Source organism: Acinonyx jubatus, chromosome D2, assembly GCF_027475565.1.
Source record: "Acinonyx jubatus isolate Ajub_Pintada_27869175 chromosome D2, VMU_Ajub_asm_v1.0, whole genome shotgun sequence".
Taxonomy (NCBI): Eukaryota; Metazoa; Chordata; class Mammalia; order Carnivora; family Felidae; genus Acinonyx; species Acinonyx jubatus.
This window is the reverse complement of record NC_069393.1, coordinates 21,871,633-21,894,337: the sequence shown is the minus strand read 5'-3', so window position 1 is coordinate 21,894,337 and position 22,705 is coordinate 21,871,633. Positions and strand designations below refer to the sequence as shown.

Sequence of the window (22,705 nt, the reverse complement as noted above, 5' to 3'; positions counted from 1 at the left end):
AATATTGGAACTGGGTGTTAAAAGATGAGACTTTCAGATAGCAGAAAGCTAGTAAGCAAAATCGCAGTGGCAGAAAACTACTTTTTGGAGGAGCCAGAAGAGCGAGCAGAAATGGTTTGGTATGGTTAGAGAGGCTGTGTGGAAAGCAGTAAATGCACAGATCTGGGATCCTGGAAAGCTCTGCTGAGGAGTCCTAGACTTGATCCTACAGTGACTGGAAGTGTTAGAAGTTTTCAGGCAAGTGGGGAAGCATGAGGTTTAGGAAGAAAACTGGGACCATCAGGAAAATTATGAATCAATGGGGACTGGAAGCAGGGAGTACATGAGATGGGAGGCCCCTGTCTGGATGGGAGATAGATGGTGGATGGTGGGTGAATTTCTGCCATGACAACGGCCTTGAACACGGAAAGGGGAAGTCGAGCTTCTTGTGCACGAAGTGGTTATAATCAGTTGGAGGTGTGTGTTTGGGAGGTGTGGTGATGGGGTAGAATGAAGAGGACGCCAGGTGTTCAAGCCAGGGAGAGGGACAATGCCACTGGTATTAGGTATGAAAGAAAAGCAAATTCAGGAGATAATGGGGATGAGGATCTAGCTAGAAAGCGTGAAAAAAGGTATTAAGACATTTAAGTCATGGGTGTAAATGAAATTGCTTCTAAGTGGAGAACCTTGGTGAAGGCCCACATTTAAGGAAGGGAGAAGGGCCAGAAGGAAAATTTGAGGCATTTCCTACAAGATTAGAAGTGAGATTTCAAGGAAGCCAAGAAAAAGCTTCAAGGAAAAGGACTCATGTTGTGATAGGTTTCATTTATAGAGCTGACCCTTGAATAAGATGGGTTTGAAATGCAGGAGTCCACTAATATGCAGATTTTTTTTATAAATACAGTACAGTACTATAAATGTATTTTCTCTGCCTTATGATTTTCTTTCTCTAGCTTATGTTATGAGAATACAGTATATAATACATGTAACATATGTTATCTGTGAGGCTTCCAGTCAACAGTAGGCTATTTGTATTTAAGTTTTGGGGAAGTCAAAAGTTATATGCAGATTTGTGACTGCACAGGGTCAGCATCCCCTAAACCCTCCATTGTTCAGGGTTCAAGTGTATAATCATTTGGTTGTATCATTCTTTCTTCCCTTCTGGATTGGCCCCAAGAAATGGGCTGTGCAGCTGCCAGTGTTGTATCACGTCTAGGTTCACACTTCAGGCTTGCTGCTCTACCCACTATTTACTAATGAGCAGTGACTGGCCTAGAGTCATCAGCAGTCAGTGACTTCCTTGGGAAACTCCTCCCAACTACTGAGAGTGTGTGTGTGTGGGTGTGTGTGTGTGTGTGTGTGTGTTGTGTGTGTGTGTGTGTGTGTTAGGAAGGCACAACAAGGGAGGAGAGCCGGGTTTATATTTAGGATTTCCATAATTCAAGCTTCATGTTTGTCTCTAGGAGTAATACGATTTTATAGCAATAACAACTACCTCCAAGCATAAGTATTGTTTTGCCCTTCATTTTTCATGGTAGGTAGTCATTCCCGCTTTTGTTAAATAGTTGATTTTATTTCACTGTTCGTGTATCCTGTTTTCCATGAATTTTTTTTCCATGAATTTTGCATCAGGAATATTTCTTTGAGGGAAGTAATGCATTTTTTCTCCTAACAATAGGTGTTATAGAAGAAATTATGTTCTCCTTTTACCTAAATTTCCAAGAAATTCAAATCCAAATGGTAACTTCAATTATTTCAACTGTTAATGAACTTCCTTTCTTTTTCACTCTCAACCTTGTTATTTTTATTCATATTTCATGATTTTTCTTTTTGGAAGTCACCCCAAATCCTTAAGATGAAAAGCCAGGGCATAAATGAGTACGTTCACTATTAACTAAATGTCTTTCCAGACATCATCTCACTTGATCGTCAGAACAAGCCATTGACTAGCTGGTCTTATTACTCCCACCAGAGCCATGAGGGAACAGAGTCTCAATGAAGTTAAGGACATAAAGTTCACCCAGACAAACACTGAGTGGAATTCAACCCTGGGGCATCTTTCTCTAGTGGCAGAGTGGTCATTTCAGCCTATGTGGCTCAAACTTCTGTGGGCAGCTGGCCTATGTGTACATGGCATGTGGCTGGCTGGGATAGCTCTTGTTCCGATGAAAACTAATCACTGACATATGAAACTAGTCTTGTTTTGAGCAGTTTTCTTCTTGATGATGAAATAGTCCATGTTTGTATGTCCTCCCCAGATTTTATAACATTCAAGAAGCACATGAAAGAGGCCTCTCATCCAGTATTCTTGATTAAGTTATGAAAATGGAATTGAAGCTTATGTTCCCCCTTCGTACGGTAAGTAACTATGAATTTGGGTAACAGAATTGCCTTTCCCCTCCTCCTAATTTCCTCACAGTATTTACAAAAGAAATGGAAATGCTCCTGGTATGAAGGTGGCATGACTTGTGAATAATATCCAGATTTGTCTTCAGAATATTTCATTAAAAAGGAGAATTTCCATTTTTTCAGTTCAGTTGTGGTTTTTATAAATTCTAGTTTAACATGTTTTATCTGGTTTAGAATTGGAGTCATTTTGAACTACATACAAGTTTTGGTAATTAACATAACTCTTCTACCCACTTTATATACACTTGTAATTCTCTAGTGAAAACTGACATGTGGACTCTGAACATGGCCACATACAAGGAAGGTTTAGAACTGCCAGGTTGCTGTGCAGGGGCATTTCTCTTCATCCCAGAAGCCCTAGCTTGGAGCATCCACCCCCATTTGGCCTCGGCACTAACTGTCTTTAACTGGAAAGACATATCACCTTGCAAGTGATTAGAACTGACTCATCCCACATGAACAAAATCGGGTTTTAAAGAAAGGGCAACATTATCAAGTTCTTCTAGGTATTGTGCCTGAAGGATTTAAAAATGATTTGAGACAGTTGATTCCTTTGTCCACCTACAAAATCATCTGTTATTTTCACTCTTCACTATATTTTATTTTTCTTTATATGTGCTAATGCATGTTTAAAGGAAAAATTCTATATGTATAGTTGTGAATATTCATTAATAAATTTCATTCATTGTAACAAATTAGGGAGGGAGGCATATGTGAATTTGTGGGGAGGCTGAATTATAGATAACTTTTAAATAAATGTGGCTTTTATTCTTTAAACTACATGTAGTAACTTCAACAAAACATTACAAAGTAGAAATCCTTAAGGAGACCTGTAATAATAAATCATATGAACATTTTGTTATTAGCATATAGATTGGATGTGTGTAGGAGCTTGTAAAGTGCCTGAGGTTCACTGAAAATAGTTTATTCTGTGTCTAAAAAGTGTATGCAAGATTGAAAATAAATGTTTAAAACACCATATATTACCTACCTATAAGTAAAGTGTTTGCAAAGCAAAGGTAAACATCAGCCCAGCTCATGAACAAATTATCAAAAGATTTTAAATTTATTGAAGCCGTAAATTAATGAGATATTACCATGTGTGCATAAATAACTTAAAGAATAAAATTTGCTGATCCTTCTCTCATATGGATATTTGTGCTAATGAATCAGGATCCTATTTACTCTATTAGTCCCCAAAGTAATTGCTTATTTGAAGAAGTTCTGTCTTATGGGTTTTCAGTTAATTAAATCCATTTGCATTTTATGCACACATTTTAAATTCTCAAGTCCTATTTTTCATAAGCCAGATTCAAATATGTTCATGTAATAATACCTCTCATTAAGGCATTAGTCTTTCATTTTTAAAGGAACTTTCAGAATAGCCATATGCATAAAATGGTTATTAATGAAATTCAATCAATATTTTAGAAAAGTCAACCCATTAAATGGGTTTTTTTTTTTAGTTTAAATTTTCCTATTTGTAATGGTGATTACTATGCTGAACATACTTCCAATTTCTAATTTTTTGGTTAGCTTAATTTATTCAATGATTTTTTTTTTGCTTTGATTTTGCATGGCAGTTTTTAACTTCTAATACGCCTTTAGAATTACAAGCGACCTTTTCTCAAAGGGTGGTTTTTTTCAAGGTATGTGCATATTAACTGATTGATCTTGCCAACCCAGTTGGGAGATCACTAAAACACGAAGCAAAGCTTTTCTAAATCTAATACTAAAAAACAAGTATAATAATTCAACAAGTTAGGGATATTTTTAAGGGTTTGTTTTCTCTTAGTTTTCAAATATTTGAGAAGTTGTGAATTAAAGTGCATAAGTGATAAAAATTGTAAATGCCTTTGTTGTATCCAAACTGTAGAAATTTTTCCGTGCTGCCCAAGTTTGGAAGCTTGAAAATGCTACTGAATTTAGGAGAGTAGAAAAAGTAGATGAAAGAGAGGCCAGGAAGCGCCTCACAGGATATACACAGTGGGCCCAGGATCTAAGACCCAAGTACTTGGCAAGGCCAGATGCTGGGAAAGGCATCCAGGGGCACAATCTGGAAAGGTGATCTGGAAATCCAGTTCTGAAATCATACCTAACTGAACTATCTCTACATGGTTATTACATGTCACCCCATTTATAGTTTATCTAGCTTATTAGTTCCTCTTTGCAAAAAAGACACAAAATGCAGAGTCTGGATACATTTGGGTACCAATTCCAGCCTAAGTTTATAGCAGAATCAAAAAAGGATAGAGTATCCAAATGGACAAAGAAAGAAAAGGAAGCAAGGGAGGGAGGGAAAGAGGAAGGATATCCTAAATTAAGGATAAGTATGAATTATTTTGACCTTTTTGGCAATATTGGACAATAATGTACTTTTATTGACATCTAACATGAGATATAAGTATAAAATGGAGAACAATTTTTGATACACTTTAAAATTCATACACTTTATAGTAAAAGAAGCAATTTTCATTCAATTAAGTTTTATTAATTCATTTAAGTCATGATCTATGTAAAGCATAATGCCAATAGTATCCTAAGAAGATAACATTTTCTTTGTAGTTGGAATCGCCCTAAGGAAGCATTTCTTCTCATTTAGACAAAGTAGAAATAAAGCACATGTATTACCACTCGTATAAATTTTTAATACTGAATAAAATATTAGTGTTTAGTGTAATATTGATTCTCAACATAATACTCCTCCATAATAGCATGCTAATTGGTTAGAATTAAATCAGACAGATTCAAAAACCCTGAGAACAGACCATCTAACACTTGTAATTTTTTTTCATTAGTTTCCAGAACTCCAATTAAAATGGAATTAATCTGCCAAATAAAAGGCCATGGTGCAATAAAAGTTCCACATACTATGGTCATGTGCATGCCTTCCTCCCTCCCAGGGCCACACCCCACAACAAGATACAGAAGTGAAGATCACTTGTGAGTTCGAACCACATAGTAACAGCCTTCAAAAGAGGCAGGCAATCTATGTGTATTCCAGCTCTATAATTTATTAACTGTGAGACCTTAGGCATTTTACTTGAAACTCACAGAGCCACAGTTTCCTCATCAATAATATTACTAGTCTAATAGTACCAACCTCCTAAAGTTATTGAGGAAGTAAAACAGAGGTTTGTTTAAACTAGGGGTGATTTTTTTTTCCCACCAGGAGACATTTGGTAATGCCTGGAGATGATTTGGCCCGTCCCAACTGGAGGCAGTGGGTGTGATATGGGCATTTGGGGAGTAGAAGCCAAGGACGATGCTATACAAGATGCACAGGACAGCCCCCCAAAATAGAGTCCACTGGTCCAAAGGTCAATAGTGCCAAGACTGAGAAACACTGGAGAACAGTGAAGTCATGTATGTAATGAGCATAATGTCTGAAATACAGTAGGCCCTCAAAAAATATTAGTATAATTACATTGTTATTGTTGTCATTATTTGTTTGATAAGAAACTCCAAATCACCCTGGTGGTATCAGGACTGGGTACTACAAGCAATTCAGTAAGCCCATTGCAGTACAATAATGCCTATCTGCTAAGTCATCAGATGGACTGTCCAATTTTTAGGTGCCTTCAGGAATGGACTGACCCACTTAATGCCTGACTAGTCTACCAAACTCACAGATAGGATTGTACCAAAGTCCATGGGCTATCATTTAATTTGTACCTTCTTAGAAATTAGGAAAAAAACAGGAAAAGACAAATAAAAAGTAACTTATTGTACCAGGTGACTATTACTTTCTAACTCTTGCTGTTAGTAATGGCTCATGAGTCTCCTGATGATCATTTTTTTTTATTTTTTTTAACGTTTATTTATTTTTGAGACAGAGAGAGACAGAGCATGAATGGGAGAGGGTCAGAGAGAGAGGGAGACACAGAATCCGAAACAGGCTCCAGGCTCTGAGAGGTCAGCACAGAGCCCGACGCGGGGCTCGAACTCACGGACCGCGAGATCATGACCTGAGCTGAAGTCGGACGCTTAACCGACTGAGCCACCCAGGCGCCCCTTGATGATCATTTACTTTACAAAATAAGTTGATGTCTGGACATCATTTGTCTGGCAAATGGAAATATGGTCTTCTGGTTAACATAAGATCTTGACTATATATGGTACACAAATGTTATCAATTTTAAAACAAATTGAATGCAACAAAATAGTTTTAGCTTTATGTTAAAACAGTTTAGAGAGGGAAAACTCTTGCTTAATGCAAAACCTTCAAGGTCAAAGAGACCTGAGTTTGAATTTCAGCTTTATGACCTTCAAGCTGTGTGACCGTGAATGGTTTGTCTTCTCTGAGCTCAGTTTCCTCATCTGTTTAGTAGACAGAAAATTATGTCACAGGGTTGTTGAGAGAATCAAATGATACATGCAGCATTTGACATTTATCAGTAGCGAATAATTATTACCATTTCTTCTGGAGACCTTGCATTGCCTTGAGGTTGCTATCATAGCCACTGGTTTTTATTGTAAGAATGGTAACTATGATGTGTAGATACTTTTTATTAACAGAGGAAGCCCAAAATAATCCATAGCCTCAATAAACAAAAAATCTTAGACTTACTTCAATAAAAGTGATTTAAGAAGAAAAAAGAAAAGGTACATATTATACATGGAATTTCCCAGTGAGAATTTTTTTTAAGGAAAAGATGGATTTCCTAAATTAAAGAATGAATGATGTGCACATCTTTCCGGCATATTTTAATATAGTTGATAATCCACTTTTTAATTAGCCACCTAATTATAATTCAATAGAAATTTCCCTAGGTGAATGTAGTAACCTACTTCAGAGAGAGAAATGGAGCTCTGAGTGGGCGCTCCTACTGTGAATTTTGACACTTTTTCAGGTTCAATTTGTTCTAAGGCTAACTGGCCCAGGAGAGATGGGGAGAGCTGTGTTTCATAACCTAATAATTCCCACTGCCAGGAAGGTTGACAATAAGGCCAAGTTCACCTTTCATTGGTATTTTTATTTTTCTCTTTTCTTTGTTCCCTGGAGAAGACCCAACTCTTTTTTGTGTGTGTGTGTGTGTGTGCTCCCATCATTCAAATGTTTTAAATTTGAAAACAAAAACATTTACGCATAATCCAAACTACACCCTCCTTCATTTTCTTGGGAGTTTGGTGTCTTCTCAACTCAGGTTTCCCTTACTTCCAGCTCCTGAGAAGCAGGAGGCTGGAAGGCATGTGAGGAGACCATCTCAAGGTTTAATTCCACAACCCAGACTGTGCCAAGGAGGGAGATTACTTTTTAATCTATTCCTTAGCAATAGATGTTTGAATTTCTCAATCCTTAATATACTTTTTATCATTAGTTGCTCATCACCTTAGTCTAAAATGTTTTCAAACTCACCAACTTTTGCTTTATTAATTGATTAATAAATTGATTGCTTTATTAAATCTCTCTTCCAACCAGTTTTAGCTTTGTGTAATTACAACTTCAATATATTTGAATGTAATTGTATACTATTGTCTCTCATTAATTTCTGGCTCATATCCATTAAACATATACAGACAAGAGAGGTGAACTTCTCACTTTAATTATTTCCTTGCTTTCACCCCTTGCCTCCTACAGTCTATTTTCAATAAAGTATGAGTCAGATAATTTTGTTCCTTGACTCAGAACTCTCCAGTAGATCCACTTCAATCTGAGTAAAAGCTAGAGCCTAATGATGGTCCTCAATGCCATATACGTGACCACCATGACCACCATCTCCTGCCCCAACTCGTACATTCACTCCACTCTAATTACTCTGGTTTCCTTACAGTTCTGTCGGTATACCAGACATATCTCTGTCTCAGGGCCTTTGCACTTGCTATTTCTTGTCTGAGACAGTCTTCCCCCAGGACTACACATGATTTACTCTCTCATCTCCTTCAAGTCTTTGTTCAAATGTCAGCTTCTCAATAAGACCTTCACTGACCACTCTTCTAAAAATGCAACCCCTTCCTTTAAAAAAAAGGGCGGGGAGGCTGGGTAGCTCAGGCAGTTAAGCATCTGACTTCGGCTCTGGTCATGATCTCGCAGCTCCTGAGTTCAAGCCCCACATCGAGCTCTCTGCTGTCGAGGCAGAGACTACTTGGGATCCTGTCTTCTTCTCTCTCTGCCTCTGCCCCTCCCCCACTTGCACACATGCTCCTGCACTCGCGCACTGTCTCTCTCTCAAAAATAAGCATGTTTGTTTTTGAGAGAGAGAGAGACATGGGGGTGGGGAGAGGCAGGGAGAAAGGGGGCACAGAGGATCCAAAGTAGGCTCTGCACTGTCAACAGAAGAGCCCAATGTGGGGCTCAAACTCATGAACCATGAGAACATAACCTGAGCTGCAGTCAGACTCTTAACGGATTGAGTCACCCAGGCATGCCCCCAAAATTTTTTTAAATAAAAAATAAATGAAAAAAAATGTAACCCTTTCCCACACTATTTTCCTTCCTTGATTTATTTTTCTCCATAATACTGGTCATTCTCTAATAATTTCTGTGGTTTTCTTATTTATTTATTTTCTGTCTCCCTCCACTAAAATGTAAGCTTCATGAGGGCAGCAATTTTTGTTATTTTTGACCAAGCACCTACTCCAATGCCTAGTATCTGGCAGACACTTGATAGATATTAGTTAAACTGAATTGAAGTAAAATTACACACTTACTGACCTTATTTCATTTCCCTCAAAGCTTTCATTTCCCTTCTGTTAGTCCTTATCTTCTCGTGTTCTGCCATTATAGCTCCTATAGGACATCTTTGATCCCCCAACCCCCAGGTGGATTTTGGAAATGGAAGAAACAGTTTAACTGTGCTTCCTTTTCACTGATCACGGACAAGCTTTACTGGGATAAGTTTGCATTTTAGCCATATTCCTTTCCTATTAGATGAGGAGATTGTTATCACCAAAATGGTGAACTGACCGGGATAAATTAGATTCCTGATCAGAACACTCCTGGGTGAATCTTGATGGAAAAGAGAGGGAGAGAGGGAGAGAGGGAGAGAGGGAGAGAGAGATGGAAATGCTAAGCTCTATAAATAGGTATCCTTTTCTTAGCACACATGTTCCTAGCATAAATATTAGATCCTTAAACCTGATTCAAGAAAATACGTACTTCCTGATGACAAGAAAGCCATAAATATAGTTCATGACCAAAGATTAGTCACTGTTTATTATTGCTGGTGACACATGATACGTTGGGGAGATCTGGCAATATTTCAGACATCTCCAGTCAGCCATTTATCATTTCACAGTGGAAGATGAGGAGGTATTTCTATATTAACAGCCCCTGTAATAAGGGAGTGAGTGAAGAAACATCTGATGTGTTTTATCATTGAGAGTCAAAGGGACACTGACAATGTTAAAAATGTGCTGAGTAGATTACAGGTTTTGTACAAGTTGGTCTTCTAAACAAGAAGACTCCTTTGTCAAAAAAGTAGTAGAAGAAAAAAGGAACTATGTTCTACGTTGCTTACTTCTCCCTTGTGCCCCTGAATGACATTTCTAGACTTGAGAAACTGTTTCTGAGAAACAGAAGCTTGATTTGTCTCCAAAGCCTCTAACATTCTGAGCAGCATGATGGTCTGGAGACCCTGCTGCTTCAGGCCATGCTGCGGTCCCAGCACAGGATTACCCTGCAGTTATGCAACAGAGACTCAAGGCACCTGCCCTCCACCCAGTGTAACAATGTTTCCCTATTTCAACCTAAAATTTAGAATAAATCAAGGCACATAGCATGTTAACAACTTCCACCTGATTAAAAAATTCAAGCCTATGTTCCCTTCATAACTACTATGGCCATGCAAGTGAAAGACATAAAGCTCTCTGGGAGAGGATTTTAAAAAGGGGCTTGGGGATGTGAATGGCCAAGAACTGTATCTTAGAAATGGTGGGAGTGAGCCACTGAAAAGTTTTTAACATAACCAATAACTTCTGCAATGCTCTGCAGAATTCTGAAGACACCATTAAAAATTAAATAAAAAGCCTCAGCTTGGTTTGTGTGTGCTTCAATAGGCAAAAAGATATATTTAATGCAGAGGGTGTTGAATCTGAATTAGTACAAATATTATTAATTTAATGTTCATACTGCATTTTATGGTTTATAAACTGCTTAGCAATAATTTTATATATTTTTCCTCACAGCGCCACTGTAAAATATATCGGTATTTTATTTGTCCCATTTTATAGATGAGGCAACCTTTAATAAGTGATCTATTTCTTTCCTGTGCATATTGGTTAACTGGTAAATGATTAATTTATGTCTGCATGAACTTCATCATGCAGAGTATTTATTTTAGTGTGAGTTGGTATTTATTTTACCGACAAAGCATTACAGTATCCAATTATATATGCATGTTTTAAAGGCAGTAAAGCAGTCACCAGTAGTTAATGCAACATTAAGTCAGAGATTTTAAATCCACAGTAAATTCTGAGTGAGGGTATTTAAATCAAGCAGCGCCCTTTCTCCCTGCTCTCATCCATGTGGGTAAGCAATGGCCCTTCTATAAAATGACCATGTGGCATCCTTCCTGTGACATGGAAAAGATGTGCTGAGATTTTCAGAGCTTAAAATCTTAACTGAAGAGAAACACCAAAAGGTTTATAATTACATCTGGCAAAAGTTCAAGAGTAAACAAATCTTATCATTTATATCTGCCTATAGAATAACTTGCAGTTGGGGGGCTTCTACCTTGCCTGTTTTTTCTTCCCTCTTTCTTATGTGCCTCCATTTTTTCCTTTCATTTTCTTTATCAGTTCTCCTTCACTAAGATGGTTGTTGTGGCTGCTGGTATGAACAAGTATAAGTAACCCCACACGAGTGATATATTAAGGCTTAATAAAAAGGATAACGTGTCTACAGTATTTGCATTCTCTCTCCATATTGCACTCTAGTGAGCTATCAGCAAAACTGCTTTTCAATGGGTGTGGCATATGAAGTCCAAGGATCTCAAAATGCTCCCTAAGCACTAACTCAGCAATACCCTCTAATATCATTTCATACTTTACCCCTATAGAGGACAAAGCACCAAGAAGTTCATTCATCCATAAGTCAAATTTTTTAGCTAATTAGAAATATAATTTCTTTTCACAATAACTTATAACATATAATTTTCCCTTATTTATTGATCTCAAGACTCTTAAATTTAGCCAATAAAGCTAAGGATTTTTAAAATTCATTGCAAAGATTCCAGCCCTAATTTCACATGCAAAAGTCTAAATATTGGCATGTTAGCTGTCAAAGGCAGATGATTTAAAACACATTGTGTGTGCTGGATACTTAAATGCTTCCAGATTCAGAAACTGTCTCTTTCAAACTTAAAATGTACTTAAAGACCCAGGAAGTGATACCAATTTTGTGAAAATATTTATATTATTAAAAATTTGGGGGTCGCCTGGGTGGCTCAGTTAGTTAAGCATCTGACTCTTTAACATCTCACAGTTCATGGGATCGAGCCCCACATAAGGCTCTGCACTGACAGTGTGGAGTCTGCTTGAGATTCTCTGTATCCCTCTCTTTCTTCCCCTCCCCTGCTCACACTTGCACGCTCTCTCTCTCTCTCTATCTATCTCTCTCAAAATAAATAAATATTATAAAAATTTTTTGTACACACTGAAATATAAACTCCATTACATCAGATCTACTAGTAAGATAACATATTATGAAGTAATATTTTTTAAATTTATGTGATTTGCTATGGGACCTACTGAACAGTATCTATGTATTCAGGACACAGATGTTTTAAAAATAAATCTGTAAAACAAGGAGCATTACCAGAGAGGAATGTCACTGAAGTACCATCCCCAGGCTTCCTGCTTAGAGATCAGTAATAAAAGGAATCAGCACCCCAGTGTGCTATTTTCTAACTCAGAATTAGATGGACTTGACCCTTAAATAAGCACAGTGGATTATTTTCATATAATGATTCCCACTCTCTCTCTCCATATATATATATATATATATATATATATATATATATATATATGTGTGTGTGTGTGTGTGTGTGTAAATGCACACACACATGGAGATTTTAGCCTTACTCTGTTATAAAAATAGAGAAAACGTGTAATCAAAAGAAACATTTCAAGTATTAAAGTATAAATTAAATGTATGAAATACATAAATTTCTTCCTTTTAAAAATCGTTCCATCTAATAAAATGTCCAAATGGAGTGCTACCATAGTTTCCTTACATGCCACAGTTCCAATATCTAATAACCCAAGGCTTTTCCCAGTCCAAGACTTTCCCCAAGGCATTTATTATTCCCATTTACATTTATTTGACCCGTATTGCAGCTTCTAAATTGGATACATCATCTTCCCTGAGAACTTGGTGTCCTTACATAGCCTTACAGGAGAACTGTGAGTTATATCACTTTCTGATGCAACAATGAACTAAATGGGCAGAAAAGCGTAAGACTCCCTCACACTTCCTTGTTTTCCACCACCCACCCCTCACATAACATGAAACACAAGTGAGTGTCCCATTATTGTAAATGTTGAACTGGGCTTGATTCCCAGTTCTCAGTCTCGTAATCCCAGAATCCATTATTATGGTGCTTCTGTTTTCATCAATTGTCATCTTTTTATATAATTCTGTAAGCTTTTGCCAAAAAGAAACATTTCGAGGAGGGATTCTTATATGGAAAAACTGAAATACAATGTTCATGCTAAGGAAAAACATTTATTCTTTTTTAAAGAGAGAACTTTTCACCAAGTATCATGATTTTCCAGAACTGCATAGATGGAGAAGTTGCTGAAACTCAATCTTGCTTCCTGATAAAGTCAATATAGCATTCACACAGTTATTACCTAGAACTTCCATGAAAACTAATAAACAGTATTTCAGGTTAAAATTTCAGCTTCTAGTTTACACTTAACTAAAAATCTCTTACAAGTAAGCATTCTTGTCCATCAGAAGTTGGTACAGAAGAAGGAAGTTCAAAGGAGTAAATATGGGAAGTGCCTTTCCAGCCCTAATAGGGTAAGAAGATCCTGGCCCGAGAACATGGATCTCTAGACCATGGAGCAAATATATCCCTGAAGAGAGAAAAATCCATTAGGTTGTCATGGCTTTGAAACATCAGCCATTTACACTTGCCAGGTCCTGAACCCACATTCACTTGGTAATCAGTTCATTGATTAGAATTCTTCTTCTCATCTACTTATGTGTATATATCTATACCTACAGGGAGAAAATACAGCAGTCAATATAACTCATTAGTTTGATGGATATATTTCTTATTATAAGTTAATATATTGGGATTTTTCTGTAAAGACGCTTTTTAGTTACTATAAATATTGTCAATGAGATCATTTTAAAATTATAAAACTCTCAGCCACACGTACAGAGGTAAAAGTTCCATTTCTGGAACATGAGACTAAAAAGAGTCATTTCTCATCCATATTTGCTTTTAAAATATAGCCACTCCCATACATGCTATCACAATGCCTTCCCCACCCCACAGGAAAGGGAACTAATGCTTGTAAGAAATGATAGTCGATAGTCTTACACACTATCCTCAAAGAAAGTTATTTGTTCAGGTTCACCCAACCAGTAACTAACAGAGATTAAAACTCAGGTCTGATAGATGCCCTTTCAACTAAACTTATGTCTTTACTTAGAATCCACTAATGGCAACATAGGCTGCGACTAGGAGAAGCAGGTAAGTACCCCCTGGCTGCTAGAGAAAAACACTGATCCTACTGGCTGTTTCCTCTAAACAAGCCTAAACCCAAATCTCCCATCCAAGAAGTTGGTGTTCTCTATCTGGCACTTTTATCTTCATGGACATGTGCAGAAACCTTGTCTGATGATTTAGCTATATATATATTTTGGAGTCTGATTTTTAAAGTAATTCAACACAAAGACATTTGTTCATAGTAAACTTAAGAATGGATTGTATATTACCAGGGAACTGGAAAAGCAAAGAGAAATGATAATTATTTTACCAAGCAATTTCATAGCTGTCTTTCATTGTCTATTCATATCTCTTTATTTGGTCTGGCTAGTTATGAAACCAGCTCCCATTATTACATTTTGTTAATTGAAATATAGCTTTAATTGTTCCCAAGTATACTTTTATATTTTTTACCTAAAACTAATCTGAAAAAGGTCTTAAACCTATTTAATTGGAGCTGGTAGGAATAGAGGTGAGGGCACTCCTAAATTAATTATAAGCTTGGTGAGACAGAGATGAAATATTTTGGATTTTGACCATGCATGTTAGGTATTAGGAGAATTATATTTCATGTTATAGAGATGAACAGAAAATTCTGGAGATGATTTTTAAATCTTAAAGAATCAGGTATTGGGGCGCCTGGGTGGCTGAGTCGGTGGACCATCCGACTTAGGCTCAGGTCATGATTTCGCGGTCCGTGAGTTCGAGCCCCGCGTCCGCCTCTGTGCTGACAGCTCATAGCCTGGAGCCTGCTTCCAATTCTGTGTCTCTCTCTCTCTCTGCCCCTCCCCCATTCATGCTCTCTCTCTCTCTCTCTGCCAAAAATAAACACTTAAAAAAATTTTGTAATAAAAAAAGAATCATAGGTATCAAATATTTATTCAGTCAGTTTGACTTCATTTAATGAGGTCATCCTTCCATTTTCCAGGAAACTATTTTGCTTAAACTAGTTCCAACATTAAAATCTTTCTTTAAGAAAAGATTATCACTAAAGATTGATATTGTATAATACAAACAGGAACTCATTTCAGTGTTTAGCCTACCTCCTCAATTTGAGTAAATTCTTCCTAATATCTAAGTAAAGTCTCTCCCAAAATGGCCCGTTTCTTCTCCTCTGCAAGTAATGTAGCACTAATTTATTCTCCATAGTCTTGGTTCTTCATCCTTGTAATGCTTGGTTTGAATCTATATTCTCTGCATCCTCCCAGGCCTCCTTTCTTAATGGGTGTCTCCGTGTTTCCAGATGTCAGGGTTGTTTCTTTGGAGTGTAAAACCCAAAGGGTGTTGCCCTCCTCACTGTAGCTCTGATGCTTCTATGATATAACCCCCTAAATATTTTTTTCAAAATTCCTTCAGAAATTTACATATTAAAAACAAAGAGCAAACAAAAGAAGGCTATCTCAGATAAGGCTCAAATGGAGTTTATGCCGAAAATTTTCAAGAAGAGTATGAATACTTTTCTTTCTTGGATGCTATTTTGAACGGTGACAGGATGAACTAAGTGACCTCTTGATGATCTTCCAGCCCTGTGATTCTGTGATAATCTTAGCTTCCAGCATTTCATTTTCTCTAAACACTAAAATCTAATCTGCCCTAAGATATGAGAGTGTTTAACAGATGAAAACCTTTTAATGGAGGAAAGATTCTGCTTGTTTTCTTGGAAGTAATTTTCTTAACAATTGCTTACATTTATATTCAAGGCAGCCTATATTGAATCATTAAATCCAAAGAAAATCATAAAAGAAAAATTAGCAGACATATTATATAATGACGTGCAATTTATTTCTTGACTTTTGCCTTTATTGTTCTGCATTAGAAACATTTACTCCTGTAGACGTGGTTAAAGGATTCATGAACTCCACTTTCTTAAACCTAAAACCATTCTTGCTTTCTATACCACAATTGTTTCTACTTAAAAAGGAGACGTATGTTACTACCAGTAGACATTTTAGTTCCAAGTGAGGCTACTTTCTGAGCGGGGCAGCCATAGAGCAAATTACATCTGACAAGTCCGTTTAGTAAAGATTAGCTGTAGTTAGATTAAACAGACCTTGAGCCTGCCATTTAATCCACCACTACTGGTTGTGTGTGCCCGACCAGTGACGATACTTGCAGGCACAGAAATTAGATTATTAGTTTTCATTGCTTTTTAATCAGCTGTTTTTGAACCAGTGGAAAACTTTAGACATAAAGTGAAAAACAGCCCTTCCACATATCAAATGGATGATCTACTTGACTCTAGATTCAGGTGCTAATATTATTAATTACATTATCAGTACTACTAATGATGATGATAAGAGTGTTACATAAAAACTAGCTACCCTGAGCTAATCTCTGGCAGAGCTTTACACAGATTATTTATATTGAATCCTCAACAACTGTTCTCTGGAGTTTTACCAAAATAAAAATGGTGAGTTATGCATGTATTCTGGGACATTTTTTTTCTGATATTGACTCGGAGCGTCCATGAGTATTTTTCAATGAGTTGTTCAGCATTCAGTTGATTATTTTTTGTTGTTGTTTGGTCCAACTGCAGTTTGGATGATATAGAATGAACATAGAAAACCATAGCATTAATCTTGGACTGTAAAAGCCCTATTTGTATTGTGACACAAATATAAATGTAAAGCAAGCAGAAAAAATGCTATGTAAGCTCTTTTCTGAGCTTAGTATTGTTAGAAAATATTTAACTCTTGTGTTTGGTAGCTTTTCTATTGTGTGTACCGTAAGTGCAAAAAGAATTACACTAGAGTTAAAAATTAGTCTGAAATTTCATAGTGAACTATTTTTATCAAAAACTTATCAGTTCCTCCAGTAAATGGGCAGCACTGAACTTTATACAATTGTCAAGAACCAAGAAATATAGAATTAACATTAAACACAGATCTGAGTTGTATTGATCAGCAAATACTTGATATAAGCTGCTAAAAAGAAAAGCCATGTATTATCATATTCCTTGTCTCTTGAATAAATACATGTCTTATGGGTAGAATAGTGGGTTTATATACCTACAGAGGGTAGCATTTGGTTGTGCCTAATGTAAGCTCTGCCTGCCACTCACATCATGTAAGTAAGCCCCACTCCATTCAAAACTGGGAAGTATTTTATTTTATTTTATTTTATTTTAACATTTATTTATTTTTTGAGAGAGAGAGACACAGAGTGTGAGTGGGGGAGGAGCAGAGAGAGAGAGAGGGAGACACAGAATACAAAGCAGGCTCCAGACTCTGAACTGACAGCACAGAGCCCGACATGGGGCTGGAACTCAGAGACAGTGAAATTATGACCTGAGCCGAAGTCGGACGCTTAACCGACTGAGCCACCCAGGTACCCCATAAACTGGGAAGTATTTTTAGTGCAATGTGTATAATTGGAATAGAACTGTCAACAACCACAACCTATGTTTTTTTGAAAAGCTGACACTATTATAGGCAAACAATCACGGATCACCATGCCATTCTGCTAAATGACAGCAAGACTCACCCATAGCACTGAATGCTCGCTCCGCCAGAAACCATTGGAGACCACACTGGAAATGGAGTTTCTGGGTGATGGTTTTACCCCATTGGCCTTGTATGTATCAATTAAGCAGTTGCCCTGGTTGTCCAGTTCTTCCCCTGCTGACATCATAACTCAGACTGTTAAAAATGTCTGCAATCCCATCGTCTGCTCTCCAGGGCTTTCACCTTGAGATGGAGAAAGGGACTGTATGGTCTCGCTTACTCCATCTCCCCAACTTCTAAAAGTACAGCCTGACGGTGACCAAAAGAGCTAAGTCAATGCCATTGTACAATAAATGGTTGGCAAGCAGCTCTGGAACTAAAAGACTCTTAAGGTTGAAGGGAACCTTAAAGGTCATAAATGATGATCCTACACTCTTCTGATGATTGAAGTGATATTCAAACACCAGTGATGATAGGAATCAATCTCTTGTCCTCCCAACTTCAGATTGCTCTAATTGATACAAAGTCCTTACATTAACTATAATGTGGCTCTCTGCAAATTCCACTTACTGGTCTTTAATGTAACCTTTGGAACTAATTTAATGTTTATGTCCTCTTTGATACTCCAAGAAGTTCCTTTCCAATGCTTCCTCATTCTCTCTGGTTTCCTTCCTCAATGCCCTTGTCACTTTCCTCTCAACATGGTCCAATTTTTTTATGTTGTTTATTTTTGAGGGGGGAAGGGGCAGAGAGAGAGACAGAATCACAAGCAGACTCTGCACTGACAGTACAGGGCTCAAATTCACAAACTGTGAGACCATGACCTGAGCCAAAATCAAGAGTCAGTTGCAATGCTTAACTGACTGAGCCACCCAGATCCCCTGAACATGGTTCAATTTTTTAACATTTCGCAAATTCAGAGTATGATTGGGACTTGCGCAGGATAAAACACAATTCCAAGCACTGTCTTGCTATTAATACTGAATTTGCTGTTGTGGCAACTATATCAGAGTGACACTTGAAATTCCTACGTGCTTCTCAAATATCTAAACTAAGTCACATGTACCCCATCCGGTACCTGTGTAGCTGAGTTTTTGTCTCCTTGTTTTGGACCACCATAGTAGATTTCATTAATGTTACCTCATTAAATTTGTTCCATCCTACCAACTTTAATGTTTTTTTCATGAGGAATGAAGAATGAATTCTAATCCTGTCATCTCACTTATCCACTATGTAAAATCCTAACTAGTATCATCTATAAATCTGACTAGCACATTCTCTATTTATATTAATACCTGATCTTTTTAAAGTGTATTTATCTATTTTGAGAGAGAGACAGCGTGAGTGGGGGAGGGGCAGAGAGAGAGGGGGGGGGAGAGAGAGAGAGAGAGAGAGAGAGGGAATACCAAGAAGGTTCCATGCTGCCAGGGCAGAGCCTGACATGGGGCTTGAACTCATGAACCATGAGATAAGATTATAAGCTGAAAGCAAGAGTCAGATGTTTAACCAAGTGAGCCACTGACATGCCCTAATACCTGATCTTTTTAAATGTTGACAATAACAGGACTGAGGCATCACTATTAAAAATACCCTTTCATGAGCATCCGTCTTTGGTTCAGGTCATGATCTCATGGTCCTTGAGTTCAAGCCCCACATTGGGCTCTGTGCTGACAGCTCAGAGCCTGGAGCCTGCTTCGGATTCTGTGTCTCCCTCTCTCTCTGCCCCTCCCACATTCACACCCTACTCTCTCTCTCTGTCTGTCTCAAAATTAAATAAACATTAAGAAGAAGAAGAAGAAGAAGAAGAAGAAGAAGAAGAAGAAGAAGAAGAAGAAATGCCCTTCTAGGTAGCCATTAATCATTCATTTCTATTCTCTAGGGGTGGCTATTCAACAAAATTGCCAACACCCTGGATTTTTAGCTCATATCTTCACCTTAGCCAACAAGACACCACACAAATGCCTTGGCAGATATCCTGCAGAAATCCAGATATACTAGTTACCCCCATTGGCTAATCCATTAACCCTTTCAGAGAAGGAAATGATGTTCATCATCTACATGATCTATTTCATGGTGAATCTTTTGGAATCCAGCTGTGAGCCTTACCACAGTGATTTGAGGCTCACAGATATGTACATTTTAAGAATCTGCATCCCTGCCCCTTTAGAAATCAGATTCACATTTGCCAATCTCCATTCATGCTTCCCACAGTCCCAACAGTCCCTCAGAAATGTCAGCAGGGGTGTCACAGGTTTCATATGCTGCAGGGGTCTCAGCTTATTCATTGTCCCTAGCACCTAGCACAGTGTCTAGAATGGAAGAGGCATCCTACTATTTTTAAGGACTCAAAATACTCAAGTTAAAATACTCAGTCAAAAATATCAGCTCAGATCATTGATTCCAAGGTTGTGAGACTGAGCCACACATCGGGCTCCACACTGATGGCATGGAGCCTGCTTGAGATTCTCTCTCTCCTGCTCTCTGCCCCTCCCCCGCTCCCTCTCTCTCTCTCTCTTTCTCTCTCTCTCTCTCTCTCTAATAAATAAACTTTTAAACAAAGGAAAAGCACAGTCCAAACTTGATATTTGGGTGTTTATATTCATGTTTTTAAAACTCTAAAATAAGAATCTTATAGGTCAGAAGACCATATTAATTTATACACCACATTAGAATTTTGAATTGAACCAAGAACACTCTCACAACTGATCACATGCCACACTTTCTTCCTGTGGTTGTAAATGACATCCCCCAGGTTTACAGAAAGATGGTCTGGATTTCACCTGGAGACATCTGGGCACTAGTGTTCCTGCTGAGGCTCAGAAGGAGCCATATTTGAATTGTTTGGGGGTGTGGAGACATTAAAGAATATAAGAAGGCAAAGCTGGACTTTGGAGGAGAAGGGAGGGGGGCTTCCAAGTCGTTCCATTAGGCCTCATCCCTCTGTGCCCCTAGCACTGCACCCTTTCTCTGTTCCTCTATTCCCTTTTGTTCATCTCCAGGGCCAAATTCTCTTAGGACCTGGCCCCTCCTCTGCTAGCATAATATAACCTACAGCTCTCCTTTTATCACACTCCTTAGGGAAATTTAAGCCAGAAGGAAAGGAGAATTTCAGGTGGAACACACTAACAAAGAAGGTGACGATGACAAATCTCACATTTCAATAAAATCCTGGTAACTGAGATTTGAGATACTCAAAAGAATTACAGAAACACCAACACTGTCTCTTTGCCCCAAGGTTGCTGTCATTTCTGAGGGACTGAAAAAAAGTGATGTGCAGGGACACAGCTCCCACTACCAAGAGTCCTGGAAGGCATGGAGAACGTGGGCATCCTCTTACACCCTCTCTGTTCATCTTGTCTTCCCTCTCAGCAGAAGCAGTCTGTCATCCCCAGTCTCTCCTTGACACAAAGAAAACAGAAGTCCTACAATTCTGCTCTCTTTCTAATCTATCAGTGTTACTGTCACCTCTAAGCTACATGTCCATCTTTTATTGGAACAACAACGTGCTCCATGAGCTTAAAAAGCAAACAAACAAAAAGTAAAACAAAACAAACACACAAAAAAGCAAACATGTATCCAGACGTTCTTTTCAACAGGTCTCAGGTCGTCTGCAGGTTTCCCTTTATATTTGCTGTCCTCCTGCCTGGACAACCCTTCACCTGACTTTTCCCAAGGCCAGTTCATAGTATTCAAGCCCCTGACGAAGAAGTGCCATCTTTTCAAAGATGGCCTCTCGACCACCCTGACTGAAGCAATCACACTGCGTTTCTCCTTTTCCCCTACTCAGCCCTGGTTTTCTTAAAAGCACACACTACTGCATGCAATTAAAGACACACCTTCTTTGTCCTTCTCCCCGCCTAGAAAAAAGGCGTCTAAGAACAAGGACTTGGCCTTATTCACATCAGCGTCCCCAGTGCCAAGAACAGTGCTGCTACCCAGAAGTTTCTCAACAAACATATGCCCAATGCATGAAGTGACAAATACTCAGAAATACTCAGACAAAGACTTCTTTGTCTTCTCTTTCACTTCAGAATTATGTACAACTAATTTCTAGAAATGGCTAATGGTAGAAATGGCTCCTTTTAAAGTAAATTTTTTTTATTCTGTAGAATATAATATAACCAGCAATGCTTTGATAATCTGAAAATTTTAGACAAGGTAAAAAAATAAAGTGGTAAAACTTAAAATAAGTTACTTATGTGGCCCCTGGGTGGCTCAGTTCGTCCGGCAGCCAACTCCTGATTTGGGATCAGGTCACGATCTCACAGTTCGTGAGTTTGAGCCCCACATTGGGCTCTGCGCTCACAGCACAGAGCCTGCTTCAGATCCTCTGTCTCCCTCTGTCTCTGCCCTTTCCTGACTCACACCTGTGAACACACTCTCTCTCTCAAAAATAAATAAATGTTAAAAAAAATTTAATAAAAGAAATTATTCACAATCCTAATACTAGGGAAAACTGATCTTAAGAGTTTGGGAGTATGTTTAGAATTTCTGCTAACTTCTCAATCTTTTCAAGTCATCTTCCCTTTCAAATTCTTGTGCTGTAGAATTCTTCTAATCTGTTCCCTGAACTTTTAAAAATCTGTTCTCATAAATTTGCCATATTTGTCTGATATTTTTCAGACTTTCTATCCCCATCACAGTTTTTAAAACTACATTTTTATTGTTCTATAAAATTCCTGTTACTTCCACATGGCCAGCCAGTTTCCCCCTCATGAACTAGAATTTCATTTTTTTCTGAAATATCAGTTCTCTCAATTCAAATTTTTAGACAATAAAATTGCCAACAAGGCAGGTCAATAATATATCGGATGTCCTTAGTTTAACTGAAAATGAATTCCAGCATAGCTGGCTAGAGACTACCATTGATACTGTATCTCACGAAATACTTGTCTCATTCAGTCTTAAGACTATTCTACCATTATGGATATACCATAAGAATTAGGTAGTGGGAAAATACTCACAAAAGACTTCCAAGAAATCTTCATTCACTCATCCATCCAATGATTAATTATTGGAGACCCATTATGTGCCAAAATTGTTTGAAGCACTTGAAATACCAAAATAAAGGCAAAGAATACAGTTGACCCTTGAACAACACAGGAGTTAGGGGCACTAACCACCCCCCAACACACAGTCAAAATTCCATGAGTAACTTTGGACTCCCCAAAAGCTTAACAACTTATAGCCTGCTACTGACCAGAAGCCTTA

At 37.9% G+C, this 22,705-nt stretch overlaps 1 protein-coding gene across 4 annotated transcripts in view; it reads left to right on the top strand.

The window, feature by feature from the left end:
- Nucleotides 1–22,705, top strand: part of RHOBTB1 (Rho related BTB domain containing 1) — a 121,827-nt gene that overhangs the window by 13,254 nt on the left and 85,868 nt on the right. For all 4 annotated transcript variants that reach the window (XM_015088333.3, XM_027062072.2, XM_027062073.2 and 1 more), the window contains one exon: nucleotides 2,238–2,337. The gene's annotated coding sequence lies outside the window, so the exon portion shown is untranslated. The remainder of the gene's footprint in view (nucleotides 1–2,237; nucleotides 2,338–22,705) is intronic.